The sequence below is a fragment of the Arachis hypogaea genome, chromosome 16 (assembly GCF_003086295.3).
Source record: "Arachis hypogaea cultivar Tifrunner chromosome 16, arahy.Tifrunner.gnm2.J5K5, whole genome shotgun sequence".
NCBI lineage: Eukaryota > Viridiplantae > Streptophyta > Magnoliopsida > Fabales > Fabaceae > Arachis > Arachis hypogaea.
Genome location: NC_092051.1, coordinates 71,812,638 through 71,828,386, shown reverse-complemented (window position 1 = coordinate 71,828,386; position 15,749 = coordinate 71,812,638). Strand labels below are relative to the sequence as shown.

Here is a 15,749-nt window from a genome sequence, read left to right as displayed (position 1 = left end):
AGCTTTTGAAAATAAGGATTTGAACATGCAAGGAATCCCTTAAAAAGCAATATATAATTGTCAAACAAATTTACAACATTCCACAAGCATATAATAATAAATAATGACACAAATAAATTGATAACACCAAGTAAAAAGGGAAAAGAAAGAAAAAGAAAATATGAACAATGAAGGTAAAAAGAAAAGAAAAGAGATGACATATAAAAATAAGAAGAATAATAGAAAAGTAAGAAGGGAAGGAGAAAGAAAAACCTTGTTAATAGGGGTGAGAGAGAATAAAAGGTGAGAAAGAAGGAAGAAGGGAAGAAGGGAGGGAGAAGAAATAAGGAGGGAAAAAAGAAAATAGGATTTGGGGAGAAAAAGATATGATAATTGGCAAATTAGGAAAACTGTGCGGCGCAAGCGACGCGGTCGCGTGGGGCACGCGGTCGCGCGCCTTGCGCTTAAACTTAATGACGCGATCGCATCGGTCATGCGGTTGCGTGACCCGTTTTAGGCTAATGGTGCGAGGGTAGCCTCGCACTCGCACAACTCTCTGTTCAAAATCATATTAGTGCCAAATTTTGGGTGATGCGATCGCATGGGGCATGCAATCGCGTGAGTGGTCAAATATTAGGATGTGACGCGGCCGCGTGAGGCACACGGTCGCGTGAGATGGACTGCGCGTCCTGCGCCAGTCTAGCACCACTCTAGCACAACTTTCGGCTGTGCACCCTTATTACGTCGAAATCCAGGTCACGCGGCCGCGTGGGGCACGCGGTCGCGTGGGAGGCCATTATTCCCATATGACGCAGTCGCGTGGGCGACGCGGTCGCGTGGGACGATTTGTGCTATTGGCATGCCTCCAGCCCTGCTCCTGCGTAACTCTCTGTTCATATTATTATTGTCTCCCAGCTCCCTGCGACGCGGACGCGTCAATGAGACGATCGCGTCGCGTGATTTTTTTTTTTTGTAAAAATATGTGAATGCAGATGCACGAAATGTACTAATGAAGAGAAGAGTTATTGAATAAGAAAATTAAAAGTAAAGAAAAGAACAATCATACCATGGTGGGTTGTCTCCCACCTAGCACTTTGCTTTAACTTCCATAAGTTGGACGCTCCACTAGCTCAGTCTTCAGCTATGTGGGGATCTTCCAAGAGGAAGATCTCGAGCTCCTTGTTCTTCTTCAGCTTCTCGCCATGGTACAGCTTTAAACGATGTCCATTAACTTTGATAGGTTCAGATCTTGAAGGATGGCTTAGGTGATAAACTCCGTACGGTTCGGTCTTCTCTACTCTGTATGGACCTTCCCATCTTGATCTCAACTTGCCTGGCATGAGCCTTAGTCAAGATTTATAGAGGAGGACTAAGTCCCCAGGTCGGAACTCTTTCCTCTTGATGTGCTGATCATGTACAGGCTTCATCTTCTCCTTGTATAGTCTTGAGTTCTCATAAGCCTCTAGGCGAAGGCTTTCCAGTTCCTGCTGTTGCAACTTCCTTTCAGCTCCGGCTCTCTCAATTCCCATGTTGCATTCCTTTACTGCCCAAAAGGCTTTATGCTCTATTTCAACAGGGAGATGACAAGCTTTTCCATAAACTAAGCGGAAAGGACTCATCCCAATGGGTGTTTTGTATGCTGTTCTGTATGCCCAGAGTGCATCTTGTAGCCTGGTGCTCCAGTCTCTTCTATGAAATTTGACTATCTTCTGCAAGATATGCTTTATCTCTCTATTTGACACCTCGGCTTGCCTATTAGTCTGGGGATGGTAAGCTGTTACAACTTTATGAATTATCCCATGCTTCTCCATTAGTCCTGTTAGTCTCCTGTTACAAAAATGGGTGCCTTGATTGCTCACGATTGCTCGTGGTGATCCAAAGCGACAGATAATATGGTTTCTCACAAAGGAAACAACAGTGTTAGCATCATCATTGCGGGTAGGAATTACTTCTACCCATTTGGAAACGTAATCCACAGCTAACAATATATAGAAATAACCATTAGAATTTGAAACTGGACCCATGAAGTCAATGCCCCAAACATAAAAAATTTCACAGAAAAGCATAATCTGTTGAGGCATCTCATCCCTCCTGGATATATTACCAAATTTCTGGCATGGGAAACAAGATTTACAAAATTCAGCAGCGTCCTTAAAAAGAGTAGGCCACCAGAATCCACAGTCTAAGATTTTTCTAGCAGTTCTTTGAGGGCCAAAATGTCCTCCACTCTCAGATGAGTGACAGGCCTCTAAGATGGACTGGAATTCTGATTGAGGCACACACCGTCTTATTACTTGGTCAGCGCCACATCTCCATAAATATGGCTCATCCCATATATAATATTTAGACTCGCTTTTCAGCTTGTCTCTTTGATGCTTAGAAAGGTTTGGAGGAAAGGTGCGGCTAACTAGATAATTAGCTACAGGTGCATACCAAGGGACTATCTCAGATACTGCTTGCAGGTTATCAAATGGGAAATTATCGGCTATAGGAGTGGAGTCATCTGTAATATGTTCAAGGCGACTCAAGTGGTCTGCCACTAAATTCTGGTTACCACTCCTATCCTTAATTTCTAAATTAAATTATTGTAATAGCAGTATCCAATGTATAAGCCTTGGTTTGGACTCCTTTTTAGATAATAAATACTTTAGAGCTGCGTGGTCTGAATACACTACTACTTTAGTACCAAGTAAATAGGCTCGGAATTTATCCAGAGCAAAAACAATAGCAAGAAGCTCTTTCTCAGTAGTAGTGTAATTCGACTGAACGGCATCTAAGGTTTTAGATGCGTAAGCAATAACAAAAGGATCCTTACCTTCACGCTGAGCCAGTGCTGCTCCTACTGCATGGTTGGAAGCATCACACATTATCTCAAATGGTTGGCTCCAGTCTGGTCCTCTTTCAATTGGGGCTTGAGTCAGTGCCGTTTTCAGCTTATCAAACGCTTGTTTGCAATTTTCACTAAACTCGAACTCAATATCTTTCTGCAGTAATCTGGATAAGGGAAGTGCTACCTTACTGAAGTCCTTAATGAATCTCCTATAAAAACCTGCATGGCCAAGGAAAGAACAGACCTCCCTCACAGAAGAGGGGTAAGGTAAACTAGAAATAACATCCACCTTTGCTGGATCTACAGAAATGCCAGTATTAGACACAATATGTCCTAGTAAATCCCTTGTTTAACCATAAAGTGACATTTTTCAAAATTTAATATCAGGTTTATACTGACACATCTATCTAATACTCTAGATAATCCATCTAAGCAAAGGCTAAAGGAATCGCCATAAACACTAAAATCATCCATAAAAACCTCCATACAGTCCTCAATAAGATCGGAGAAAAGACTCATCATGCACCTCTGGAAAGTGGCTGGTGCATTGCACAAGCCAAAGGGCATTCTCTTGTAAGCATAAGTCCCAAAAGGACATGTAAAAGTGGTCTTTTCCTGATCCTCAGGAGCTATATGAATCTGGAAATAACCTGTGTAACCATCTAAAAAGCAATAATGCGATTTACCTGACAGGAGATCCAGCATTTGATCAATGAATGGAAGAGGATAGTGATCCTTACGGTTGCTTGGTTGAGGCGTCTGTAATCAATGCAGACCCTCCAGGCGTTCTGAACTCTGGTTGTCAGGAGCTCTCCATGCTCATTCTTCACTGCAGTGACTCCAGACTTCTTTGGCACCACTTGTACTGGGCTTACCCATTCACTGTCTAAGATGGGATAGATGATATCTGCCTCTAGTAGTCTGGTCACTTCCTTTTTGACAACCTCTAGGATAGTGGGGTTCAGTCTTCTCTGGGGTTGACGGACAGGTCTTGCTCCCTCTTCTAAAAATATTATATGCTCACAAACTTGAGGGTTGATGCCTACTATGTCTGCCAAACTCCAACCAATTGCCTTCTTGTGCCTCCTCAGCACACCAAGTAGCTGCTCTTCCTGTTGAGAAGTGAGTTCCCTTGCAATGATAACTGGAAACTTCTGCCCGTCTTCAAGGTAAGCATATTTGAGGTGTGGAGGAAAGGGTTTTAATTCTAACTTCTGATCATGTTCAGGCTCTGGGTTTTCTGGAGCTGGTAACAGTGGTAAGGCACTGTCATTGTCCTCTGAGAATGTCCCCACACTTGGACCTTGTCCTGTGTGCTTCTCTTCAAATTCCTCCTGGTGAACTTCAGCCACGGTTTCATCTATAATGCCACACTTAAGGATAGAGTGATCCTCTTGAGGATGCTTCATAACTCCATTCAGATTGAAGATCACTACTCGGCCATCTATTTCAATAGAGTATGTTCCTGAAAAAGCATCTAATTTAAACTTTGAGGTCTTCAGGAATGGTCTTCCGAGTAGGATTGATGATGGCTTATCTGAGTCATTTTGGGGCATTTCCAGGATATAAAAATCAGTGGGGAACGTGAGTCCCTTAATGCCTACTAGTACATCTTCAGCAACTCTAACTACTGTAATAATGCTTTTATCTGCTAACACAAAACGAGCTGCCGACCTTTTTAAGGGAGGGAGCCTCAAAACATCATATATAGACAAAGGCATTATACTCACACATGCTCCTAAATCACACATGCATTCAGAAATTATCACACTACCAATAGTACAATTAACTATACAAGGACCTAGGTCACTACACTTTTCAGGTAAACCTCCCATTAAAGCAGATATGGAACTCCCTAAAGGAATAGTTTCTAATTCATTAATTTTTTCTTTATGGATACATAAATCTTTTAGAAACTTTGCATACTTAGGTACCTGTTGAATAACATCAAATAAAGGAACAGTTACCTCAACCTTTTTGAATATCTCTACCATTTTTGGATCAGGTTCCAGCTGCTTCTTGGGCTTCCTTGCAAGTTGTGGAAATGGAATAGGAGTGGCATTTTCTGCAGTATCTGCGCCTTTTAGTGCTTCCTCTCGTGGTTGCACTTCTTCTTCAGCCATGTCCTGTATGTCCTCTTCTTCTTCAACATCTTCTATTTCCACTACCTCTTCAGCTGAGGCGTGTTCTGGTGGGTTTGGCTCCTCCTGGTTCCTCTCCTGCAGTGTGGTTCCGGACCTCAGGGTGATGGCATTAATACCACCCTTGGGATTGGGTAATGGTTGAGAGGGAATCCCACTGGAGCTCAAAGGTTGGTTATTGGAGTTATTCATTGATCCTATCTGGGAGACAAGAGCCTGCAAAGTAGCGGTCAGACTATTCAGAGTGGCATTAATGTTATTTTCCATGGTCTGTTGTCTCCGATCAATAGATTGTAGTAAGTCATCATTGGCAGATGCAGAAGGATAGGGAAATTGAGAGGTCTGCTATTGGGTATTCTGTGGTCCTTGGGACTGCCTTAGGTGAGGTGCTCTGTAAGGCTGATTCTGATTCTACTGCCTGTTGTTGTTGTTATTCCACCTCTGATTTCCCTGATTATCTCTGCCTCCTCTGTTGTTGTTGTCCCTCCAATTCTGGTTAGAATTGTCTTACCATCCGTGGTTGTAATTGCCACCTTGATTGTACCCTTGGTTGGGGCGGTCATAGAAGTTATGTGTGGCTGCCACGGTGTTGTCTTCCTGCTGGAGCTGCGGACATTCATCAGTATAGTGGCCATAATCAGCGCAGATTCTACTAACTCTCTGTAGGACTAACTGTTGGTTTTGTTGTGCTGGAGAAGGTTGAGCTTGCTGAACTTGTTGTTGATTCAATTGCATTTGCTTCAGCAAATTGGTCATTTTACAGATACTCTGAGTTAAAGCAGTAGTCTCTCTGCTAGAGGATACTTCTGCCACGGCTTTTGAACGGCCTTATTTCTGCCTGTGATTCCTAGTAGATTCAGCTAAGTCACTGATCAATTACCATGCCTCATCAGTGGTCTTGTACTTTTTCATAGACCCATTGCTAGCACTTTCCAATGTGGTCTTATCTTGGGGCCTCATTCCCTGTGTGACATAACCGAGTAACACTATCTTGTCAATCATATGGTGGGGGAAAGCTTCCAGAAGATTATTGAAGTGCTCCCAATATTCATAAAGCATCCCGGAGTCATCCTGAACAATCATGGAAATATCTTTCCTCAGTTTATCAGTAACTTCAGCTAGAAAGAACTTTTCCAAGAATTCTCTTCTCAGTGTATCCCAGTTGGATACAATTGCTGCTGGTTGAGTGTAGTACCACTCTTTTGCCTTCCCCTCAAGAGAAAACTGGAAAGCTTTCAGCAAAATTGAAGTTTCATCTGCACCATCATGCTTAACAGTAGAACAGGCTGCCTGAAAATCTCTCAGGTGCTTGATAGGCTCTTGAGCAGGTAAGCCATGAAACTTGGGCATCAAATTGAGCAGTGCGGTCCTTATTTCAAAGTCTGTAGCCACCGCTGGGTGATGCGCTTGAAATGGTTGCATTGTAAAATCAGGGGCTCCAGCCTCCTGAATAGTAACTCTCCTGGCTGCTGCCATGTTACCTGTGCGTGAAACAACCAAATCAGTAGAACGGGGGCTGGTTTCTTTCTCAAATGACGTTTCAGATCCGCCCTCAGAAAGGACTAACCGACGCCGAGCTTGCCTTATTCGTGAAATAGTTCTTTCAATCTCAGGATCGAATATTAGCAAGCTTGGATCAGGAAGCGAACGTGTCATCTAACGAAAGAAACAAGCAGCTCATAGTAGCAAAATAAAATAAAATGCAAATAAATAAATTCCAATTAATAACTTTAGCCGGCAACGGCGCCAAAAATTGGTGAGAACAGAAATTGGCGAGTTAAGAATGATTATAAATATGCGTTGCAAGTATAGTTCTCAACCAACCAGAAATCCGCTTATCAATTTAGAAGGGTGTCACAGAAATTAAAATTAAAATACTGGGAGTATGAATCCCAGGTCGTCTCCCAACGAGTTGCAGAAAAGTGTGCTATTTTATTAATCAGATATTTTCAAAAAGGTTTGAGTTGAATGGCAGAAAATTAAATTAGAGAATTTATATAAATTTAAATAAAAGCCTTGACTGGGAGTTGATTAGCTGGAAGCCCTATTCGTGTTGGAGTACTCTCAAGATTAATTGACAATTGAGGATTATTGTGTTTAGTTGTCCCTTACTAAGTAAGGATAAGACAAACGAGTTAGAATGCTGTTCTATCCATAAGTTCCAATCCACTCTTGGGAGGATTGGTGTTAGTGAATAGAGAGCAATCCAAGAATAAACCCAATTACAATCTCTCTCTTGAGCATCCTAACTCAAGGGTTCCTTTCAATAAACTCCCCATCAAGTTAGGGAACTACTCGCTCATTGTAAATGTAAAATTCATAACATAAGAAAGGGAATTAAAGAAAGACATGATAAATAATGATCAAAAGATTAATTAAAAATAAAAGTAATTCTTATATTAATAAATGCTAAAATAATCCAATAGTAAAATTAAGTAAATTAAGGAACATGGAAGAGTAAGAGACAAGTAAAGAAAACGAACTAGAATGTCGAAGTCTTGATGAGGCAATAACTCTTCTCAATATCCCAATGCAAAAACAATGAACATAACAAATCCTAAAAACTATGAATGTGTGTAGAGAAAACCTAGAGGAGAGGAAAACTAGATCTAAAAACTAAAACTATGCGGAATGAATGTTGTTGTTGGTTTCTGCATGTTCTCTAGCTCTAGTCTGCTTTTCTGGGCCGAAAACTGGGTCAAAATAGGGCCCGAAATTGCCCCCAGCGATTCTGCAGATTATGCAGATCACGCATGTCACGCGGTCGCGTCATCCATGCGGCCGCGTCATTCGGCTTTCTGCTTTTCCACGCGGTCGCGTCATCCATGTGGCCGTGTCGCTTGTGCTATTCCATGCCGCGCGGTCGCGTTGTCCATGCGGCCGCGTCACTTGTGCTATTCCATGCCGCGCAATCGTGTCATCCATGCAGCCGCGTCACTGCGATTTCCTCTTCTTTGCGCGGTCGCATCATCCAGGCGGCCGCGTCGCTTCTCGCTGGTCATCTCCTCAATCTCTTGTGTTCCTTCCATTTTTGCAAGCTTTCTTTCCAATCTCAAACTCATTCATGCCCTATAAAGCCTGAAACACTTAACACACAGATCACGGCATCGAATGGAATAAAGGAGAAATAAAATATATAATTAAAAGTCTCTAGGAAGCAAGTTTTCAATCATGCAATAACTTTAGGAAGGAATTATAAATGCATGCTTATTTAATGAATAAGTAAGTAAAGATCATGATAAAACCACCCAATTAAACACAATATAAACCATAAAATAGTGGTTTATCACTAATTCAGAGTGGTTCTGCTTAGAATTCTCTGTATGTTGCTGAGAAGATGATGGAAAAGGCTTGCTATTGCTAAACCTATTTCTTCCACCATTATTGTTGTTGAAGCCTTGTTGAGGCCTCTGTTGATCCTTCCATGAGAGGTTTGGATGGTTTCTCCATGAAGGATTATAGGTGTTTCCATAGGGTTCTCCCATGTAATTCACCTCTTCCATTGCTGGGTTCTCAGCATCATAAGCTTCTTCTTCAGATGAAGCTTCTTTGGTACTGCCTGTTGCTGCTTGCATTCCAGACAGACTCTGAGAAATCATATTGACTTGTTGAGTCAATATTTTGTTCTGAGCCAATATGGCATTCAGAGTATCAATCTCAAGAACTCATTTCTTCTGATTTATCCCATTATTCACAGGACTCCTTTCAGAAGTGTACATGAATTGGTTATTTGCAACCATTTCAATGAGTTTCTGAGCTTCTGCAGGCGTCTTCTTCAGATGAAGAGATCCTCCAGCAGAGCTGTCCAATGACATCTTGGACAGTTCAGATAGAGCATCATAGAAAATACCTATGATGCTCCATTCTGAAAGCATGTCAGAAGGACACCTTCTGATCAATTGCTTGTATCTTTCCCAGGCTTCATAAAGGGATTCACCTTCCTTCTGTCTGAAGGTTTGGACTTCCACTCTAAGCTTGCTCAATTTTTGAGGTGGAAAGAATTTTTTCAATAAGGCATTGACTAGCTTTTCCCAAGAGTTCAGGCTTTCTTTAGGTTGTGAATCCAACCATGTTCTAGCTCTGTCTCTTACAGCAAAGGGAAAAAGCATAAGCTTGTAGACCTCGGGATCAACCCCATTAGTCTTGACAGTGTCACAGATTTGCAAGAATTCAGGTAAGAATTGATGAGGATCTTCTAATGAAAGTCCATGAAACTTGCAATTCTGTTGCATTAGAGAAACTAATTGAGGCTTAAGCTCAAAGTTGTTTGCTCCAATGGCAGGGATTGAGATGCTTCTTCCATAGAAGTCAGGAGTAGGTGCAGTAAAGTCACCAAGCACCTTCCTTGCATTGTTGGCATTGTTATTGTTTTTGGCTGCCATGGCTTCTTCTTGTTTGAAAAGTTCTGTCAGGTCCTCTATAGAGAGTTATACTTTAGCTTCTCTTAGCTTTCTCTTCAAGGTCCTTTCAGGTTCAGGATCAGCTTCAACAAGAATGCCTTTGTCTTTGCTCCTGCTCATATGAAAAGAGAGGAGAAGAAAATATGGAATCCTCTATGTCACAATATAGAGATTCCTTGAGGTGTCAGAGGTAAAGAAGAATAGAAGGAGAAGGTAGAGAAGAAAGAATTCGAACTTTTCAAGAGGGATAGAGTTCGAATTGTATATTGAGGAGGAGTGTTAGTCCATAAATAGAAGGATGTGAGAAGAGGGGAAGAATTTTTGAAATTAAAGTAAAAAGATTTTGAAATAATTAAGAAAAATTTTGAAAATTTGGTAAATGATTTTCGAAAACTAAGATTGGGAAAGAAATTAAGTGATTTTTGAAAAAGATTTTGAAATTAAAAATCAAAAAGATATGATTGAAACTTAATTTTGAAAAAGATGTGATTGAAAAGACATGATTGAGAAGATATGATTGAGAATCAAATTTAAAAGAAGAAAGTTTTTTTTTTTTAAATTAAATTTGATTACTTGACCAACAAGAAATTAAAAGATATGATTCTAGAATTAAAACTTTGATCCTTTCTTAATAGGCAAGTAACAACTTGAAAATTTTGAATTAAATCACTAATTGTAGCAAGGATTTTCGAAAATAGTAATAAATAAAAAAAATTGAAAAGAAATTGATTTTGAAAAGATATGATTTGAAAAAATTTGATTTTGAAAAATTATGAAAATTTGAAAAAGATTTGAATTAAAAACAAAATCTTCCTTCTAGTGTCCTCGTGGCGTTAAACGCCCAGAATGGCATCCATTCTGGTGTTTAACGTACCTGGCTGGCGTTTAAACGCCAGTTTTCCTTCTTTATTGGGCGTTTTGAACGCCCAGCTTTTTCTGTGTAATTTCTCTGCTGAATGTTTTGAATCTTCAATTCTCTGTGTTATTGACTTGAAAAGACACAATTTAAAAATTTTTTTGAATTTTTTAATGATGAGAAACAAAAAAATGCAACTAAGATCAGATAAACAATTCATGCAAGACACCAAACTTAGAAGTTTGTATACTAAGGACTATAACAATTTGAAAATGCATGTAAGAAACAACAAAAGACACAAAATAAGAGAAATTAAAGATCAGAGCAATGAAATCATCAAGAACAACTTGAAGATCAATGAAGAACATAATGTATATATTCGAAAAATGCAAGAAGAATAAAGACATGCAATTGACACCAAACTTAAAAATTGACACTTGACTCAAACAAGAAACACAAAATATTTTTGGTTTTTATGATTTTATAAATTTTTTGTGATTTTTCGAAAATTATATGGGAAAAGAGAAAAAGGACTTCAAAATTCTTAATGAGAATTCTAGGAATCATGCAATGTTAGTCTAAAACTCCGGTCCAGGAATTAGACATGGCTTACTAGCCAGCCAAGCTTTCAGGGAAAGCTTCGGTCCAAAACACTAGACATGGCCAATGGCCAGCCAAGCTTTAGCAAATCATTACATTCAACAGAAAGACTAATAGAAATCAACAAGCCCTTGTGATGATAAGTTGAAACATCGGTCCAAAAGATTAGACATGGCTTCTCAGCCAGCCAGACTTCAACAAATCATCATGAAACTCTAGAATTCATTCTTAAAAGTTTTGAAGAACAAAATAGAAATAAAAATTTTTTTTTTGAAATTTTTCAAAAATTAAAAGGTAAAAAGCTTAAACATAAAATAAAATTACCTAATCTGAGCAACAAGATGAATCGTCAGTTGTCCAAACTCGAACAATCCCCGGCAACGGCGCCAAAAACTTGGTGCACGAAATTATGATCATCAATGGCGCCAACAGCTTGGTACGCAAATTGTAATCTCAACTATTTGTCACAATTCCACACAACTAACCAGCAAGTGCACTGGGTCGTCCAAGTAATAAACCTTACGTGAGTAAGGGTCGATCCCACGGAGATTGTCGACTTGAAGCAAGTTATGGTCATCTTGTAAATCTCAGTCAGGCGGATTCAAATGGTTATGGAGAATTGATAATTAAAAGATGAATAAAACATAAAATAAAGATAGAGATACTTATGTAATTCATTGGTGAGAATTTCAGATAAGCGTATGAAGATGCTTTGTTCCTTCTGAACCTTTGCTTTCTTATTGCCTTCTTCCAATCATTCATACTCCTTTCCATGGCAAGCTTTATGTTGGGCATCACCGTTGTCAATGGCTACTTTCCGTCCTCTCAGTGAAAATGTTCCAAATGCGCTATCACCGCACGACTAATCATCTGTCGGTTCTCGATCATGTTGGAATAGGATCCATTGATCCTTTTGCGTCTGTCACTACGCCCAACACTCGCGAGTTTGAAGCTCGTTACAATCATCCCTTCCTAGATCCTACTCGGAATAACATAGACAATGTTTAGACTTCCGGATCTCAGAAATGTCCGCCAATGATTCTAGCCTATACCACGAAGGTTCCAATCTTATATTAGAAACCCAAGAGATACACATTCAAGATTGTTTGCATGTAGAACGGAAGTGGTTGTCAGGCACGCGTTCATAGGTGAGAATGATGATGAGTGTCACGGATCATCACATTCATCATGTTGAAGAACGAATGGATATCTTAGAATAGAAATAGGCTTGAGTTGAATAGAAAAACAATAGTACTTTGCATTAATTCATGAGGAACAGCAGAGCTCCACACCTTAATCTATGGTGTGTAGAAACTCCACCGTTGAAAATACATAAGAACAAAAGGTCTAGGCATGGCCGAGTGGCCAGCCTCCCAAATCTTGAACATACAAGTTCCAAGTTGAAAAGTATGATCAAGTGTGTAAAATACAATAGCAAAAGGTCCTATTTGTAGAAAACTAGTAACCTAGGGTTTACAGAAATGAGTAAATGATGCAGAATCCACTTTCGGGCCCACTTGGTGTGTGCTTGAGCTGAGTATTGAAGCTCTCACGTGTAGAGACTTTTCTTGGAGTTAAACGCCAGCTTTTGTGCCAGTTTGGGCGTTTAACTCCAGCTTTTATGCCAGTTCTGGCGTTTTGACGCCAGAATTTCTATGCTGACTTGGAACGCCGGTTTGGGCCATCAAATCTCGGGCAAAGTATGGACTATTATATATTTCTGGAAAGCCCAGGATGTCTACTTTCCAACGCAATTGAGAACGCACTGATTGGGCTTCTGTAGCTCTAGAAAATCCACTTTGAGTGTAGGGAGGTCAGAATCCAACAGCATCTACAGTCCTTTTTCAGCCTCTGAATCAGATTTTTGCTCAGGTCCCTCCATTTCAGCCAAAAAATACCTGAAATCACAGAAAAATACACAAACTCATAGTAAAGTCTAGAAGTGTGATTTTTATTTAAAAACTAATAAAAACATAATAAAAACTAACTAAAATATACTAAAAACATACTAAAAACAATGCCAAAAAGCGTATAAATTATCCGCTCATCACAAGCCAACAAGCCAATGACTACTACACAGTTTGAAAAATACTCTCACTTGAGCATGCTGAAATTGAGCATCAAGGAACAAAAAGGAAGCTCACAGTGAGGGGGGACAAGCTGAGATACTACAGTCGTCAACCACCCTAATGGGGCCAATGTCAAGCTAGTGACAATAAACGAGCGCTCCATGGGAGGCAACCCATGATTTAGTTTTCTTGTCTTTAATCATTCAATATGAATAATAATTGTTGCACTAACTTGAATTCAATTCTTTCTAGACAAAATTGGCAACTGTTCATGGCATTGGAGGGCATATGATCGAATTCTAAGTTTGGTGTGCCCATAAGCACACTATGACATATGTTCCTTGGGCTGTGTAATCAATCATTCAACCTGATGTGGTACATATTGCAAGAACAAGCCATGAAAGTCAAGAATCTTTTGAGTTTTGAATCTCATGAAAGTACAATAATATATATATGAAAAAAAAGTACCTCTTATGAAGATTTAACCGAAAGTGACATTGAAATTTTAAAGGCAATAGTTGGAGGAAGCATCATTTTGGACTATACGACCAAACATTAAGTTTGGTGTCCTCCAAAAATATACAAAAGGAAGTCACGGTTAAATAAGCATAAGGAATGATAGTCAATCTATAGTTCTAGATATGAAAGGCTCTCTTGTTGCCGTTTGATAATGCTTGTCTTGTTGTGATTGTTAGGTAGTCAGAGAACTATTCAATAGAGGGGACAAGACAAAGAAAGGCAAGTTAGCATAAGGACAAAAGTGGATCACATGGCTTGAAGGGAGAATCTGTACAACCCTGGAAAAGTACTTTGAGACCGAATAGATGCACTTCATGAAGAGGCAAAATTTTGTCCTCATTTAACTTTGCATGCACACCATTGATTTATAAATTATCCCTATGAATCCTAACCATCCATCTTTCATAAAAGTGACTATAAAAAGCCTCACTTGAGCCATGCACATGAACGAAGAAGTTGCACACATCTTGCATAGTCAAGCCTTGTATTCTTCACTACTAAGGCTTAGAAACCGTACCTTGTGCAACAAAACACCTTTGTTCACGTGCACTTCAAACACTTTTCTTCCAAGAGTGCATCACACTATCCAAATCTTCCCCATCAACTCTTAACCTCAACGCTGCCAACCACTCAAGGGAGCATGGCTTCTTCTTCAAGGGCCAAACGAAGAAGAGGAAAGGAACCCATGGTTTAAGAAAGTGAACCCGAAAATGATCGATGGAAGTTCAAATCATGGTACCATCAATTTCAACTGGAATGGATGAATGATAAAAAGATATATCCGGAAGTCCTAATTCTATTACCGGATGAAGGATGCTAGGAAATGAAAGCCAAGATTAAAAAGAGGAGATGGGAAGAGCTCACCTCACCAATCAATAAGATCAATGCAAACATCATAAGGGAATTCTATGCTAATACCCCAAGGCTTGATATGAATACAGCTCCAACTTACAAGAGCTATGTACAGGGAACGGAAGTGGATTTCAGTTTAAATGCTATCATGAAAGTCTTAGGCCTAAAAACAGTCCATTTTGATGAGCCAGGGTACCACCAAAGAATAAGTGAAGACACAGACTATGATGAAATTGCTAGTGAAATCTGTGTGGTGAACACGGATTGGGTAGGAGATGCTAACAATAAGTACAAATACTTGAGAAGAGGAGATCTCACCCCTGAAGCAAAAGGGTGGTATGAGCTAGTAAAGAGATCAATCTTAGGCACAGTGAACAACTCAGAGGACAACAAAAAAAGAGCTATCATGTTATATTGTATAATAGTGGGAGGAGAAGTGAAGGTTCACGAGATCATTGCAAGTGATATTCAAAGGATTACAGAGAAGAATTCGGCTAGAGCTTGGCTACACTACCCAAGTACCATCATGCGGCTGTGTATGAAGGCCAAAGTGCCAATGGAGGATGCAAATCCAACATGGTTGAATCCAGGCCTACCTGTAACCTTCGAGAGGATGATGATTGTCACAGAGGCACAACAGAGTCGAAGGCCACAAAAAGGGAGAAGAAGAGAAGAACCACAATAAGAACCACAAGGAGAACAGGAGGAACAGCAAAAATTCCAACCACAGAACAATATGGACATGGTTCGGATGCAAGAGGCAATTGAGAGGTTGTCACAACAATACATGAGGATTCAAGAGAAGCAGAAAGAATTCCATTCACAGTACACGAGGTCTCAACAAAGACAAGAGGAGCTTCAGTTGAGGATGATAAGTCAACAAAGGGATTATGAGTCAAGATCCTTAGTAATGCAACAGGAACAAGCTTTCCAATTTCATGAATCATTTAACCAGTTGACCCAACTGCAAGTTGAGAACATGAGAGCTTTCAAGGAATTCACAACCCTTCAGGATGCGAGGTATGGAGTTCAAGCTGACTATAACATAAATGGCCAAATAAAGTTGAGCTACATTGCGGATCATCTACACAATATGGAACCAGCATTTCCAACTTATGATGAATACTTCAAGGGGAGGAGTGAAAGAGAAGTAGACAAAGCAATGCTCCTTGAAGACAAAGTAAAAGAGACAATGAAGAAAGCTGGATTCTGGCAAAAGCTAACAGGCAAAAGCAAGGGAGAAACCAGTAAACAAGCAAGTGAGAAGAAAAAGAAAGACAAATGAAAGGTGGAATTGCTCTTTGCTTATCACATTCAATAAAGAAAGAGCATGCTTGTTTAGTTGATAGTCATTTTATTTTAATAGTTTTTGTATCCTGTCTGTTTAACTTTGCAATAAGAAGGCTAGCCTAAGTGTGTTCTTGTGTTTATTCACTTTCACTTGATTAAATGCATGCTTTGTCCCCTGTGCCTTTTCAATTCAATAAAAGAGAAATGTTTGAA

At 39.8% G+C, this 15,749-nt stretch overlaps 1 non-coding gene across 1 annotated transcript; it reads left to right on the top strand.

Moving 5' to 3' along the window:
• The first annotated feature begins 8,819 nt into the window (after positions 1-8,819).
• Positions 8,820-8,927, top strand: LOC112761849 (small nucleolar RNA R71). Its single transcript, XR_003182222.1, has one exon. It is a non-coding gene; the product is annotated as a small nucleolar RNA R71 (small nucleolar RNA).
• Positions 8,928-15,749: the final 6,822 nt, after the last annotated feature.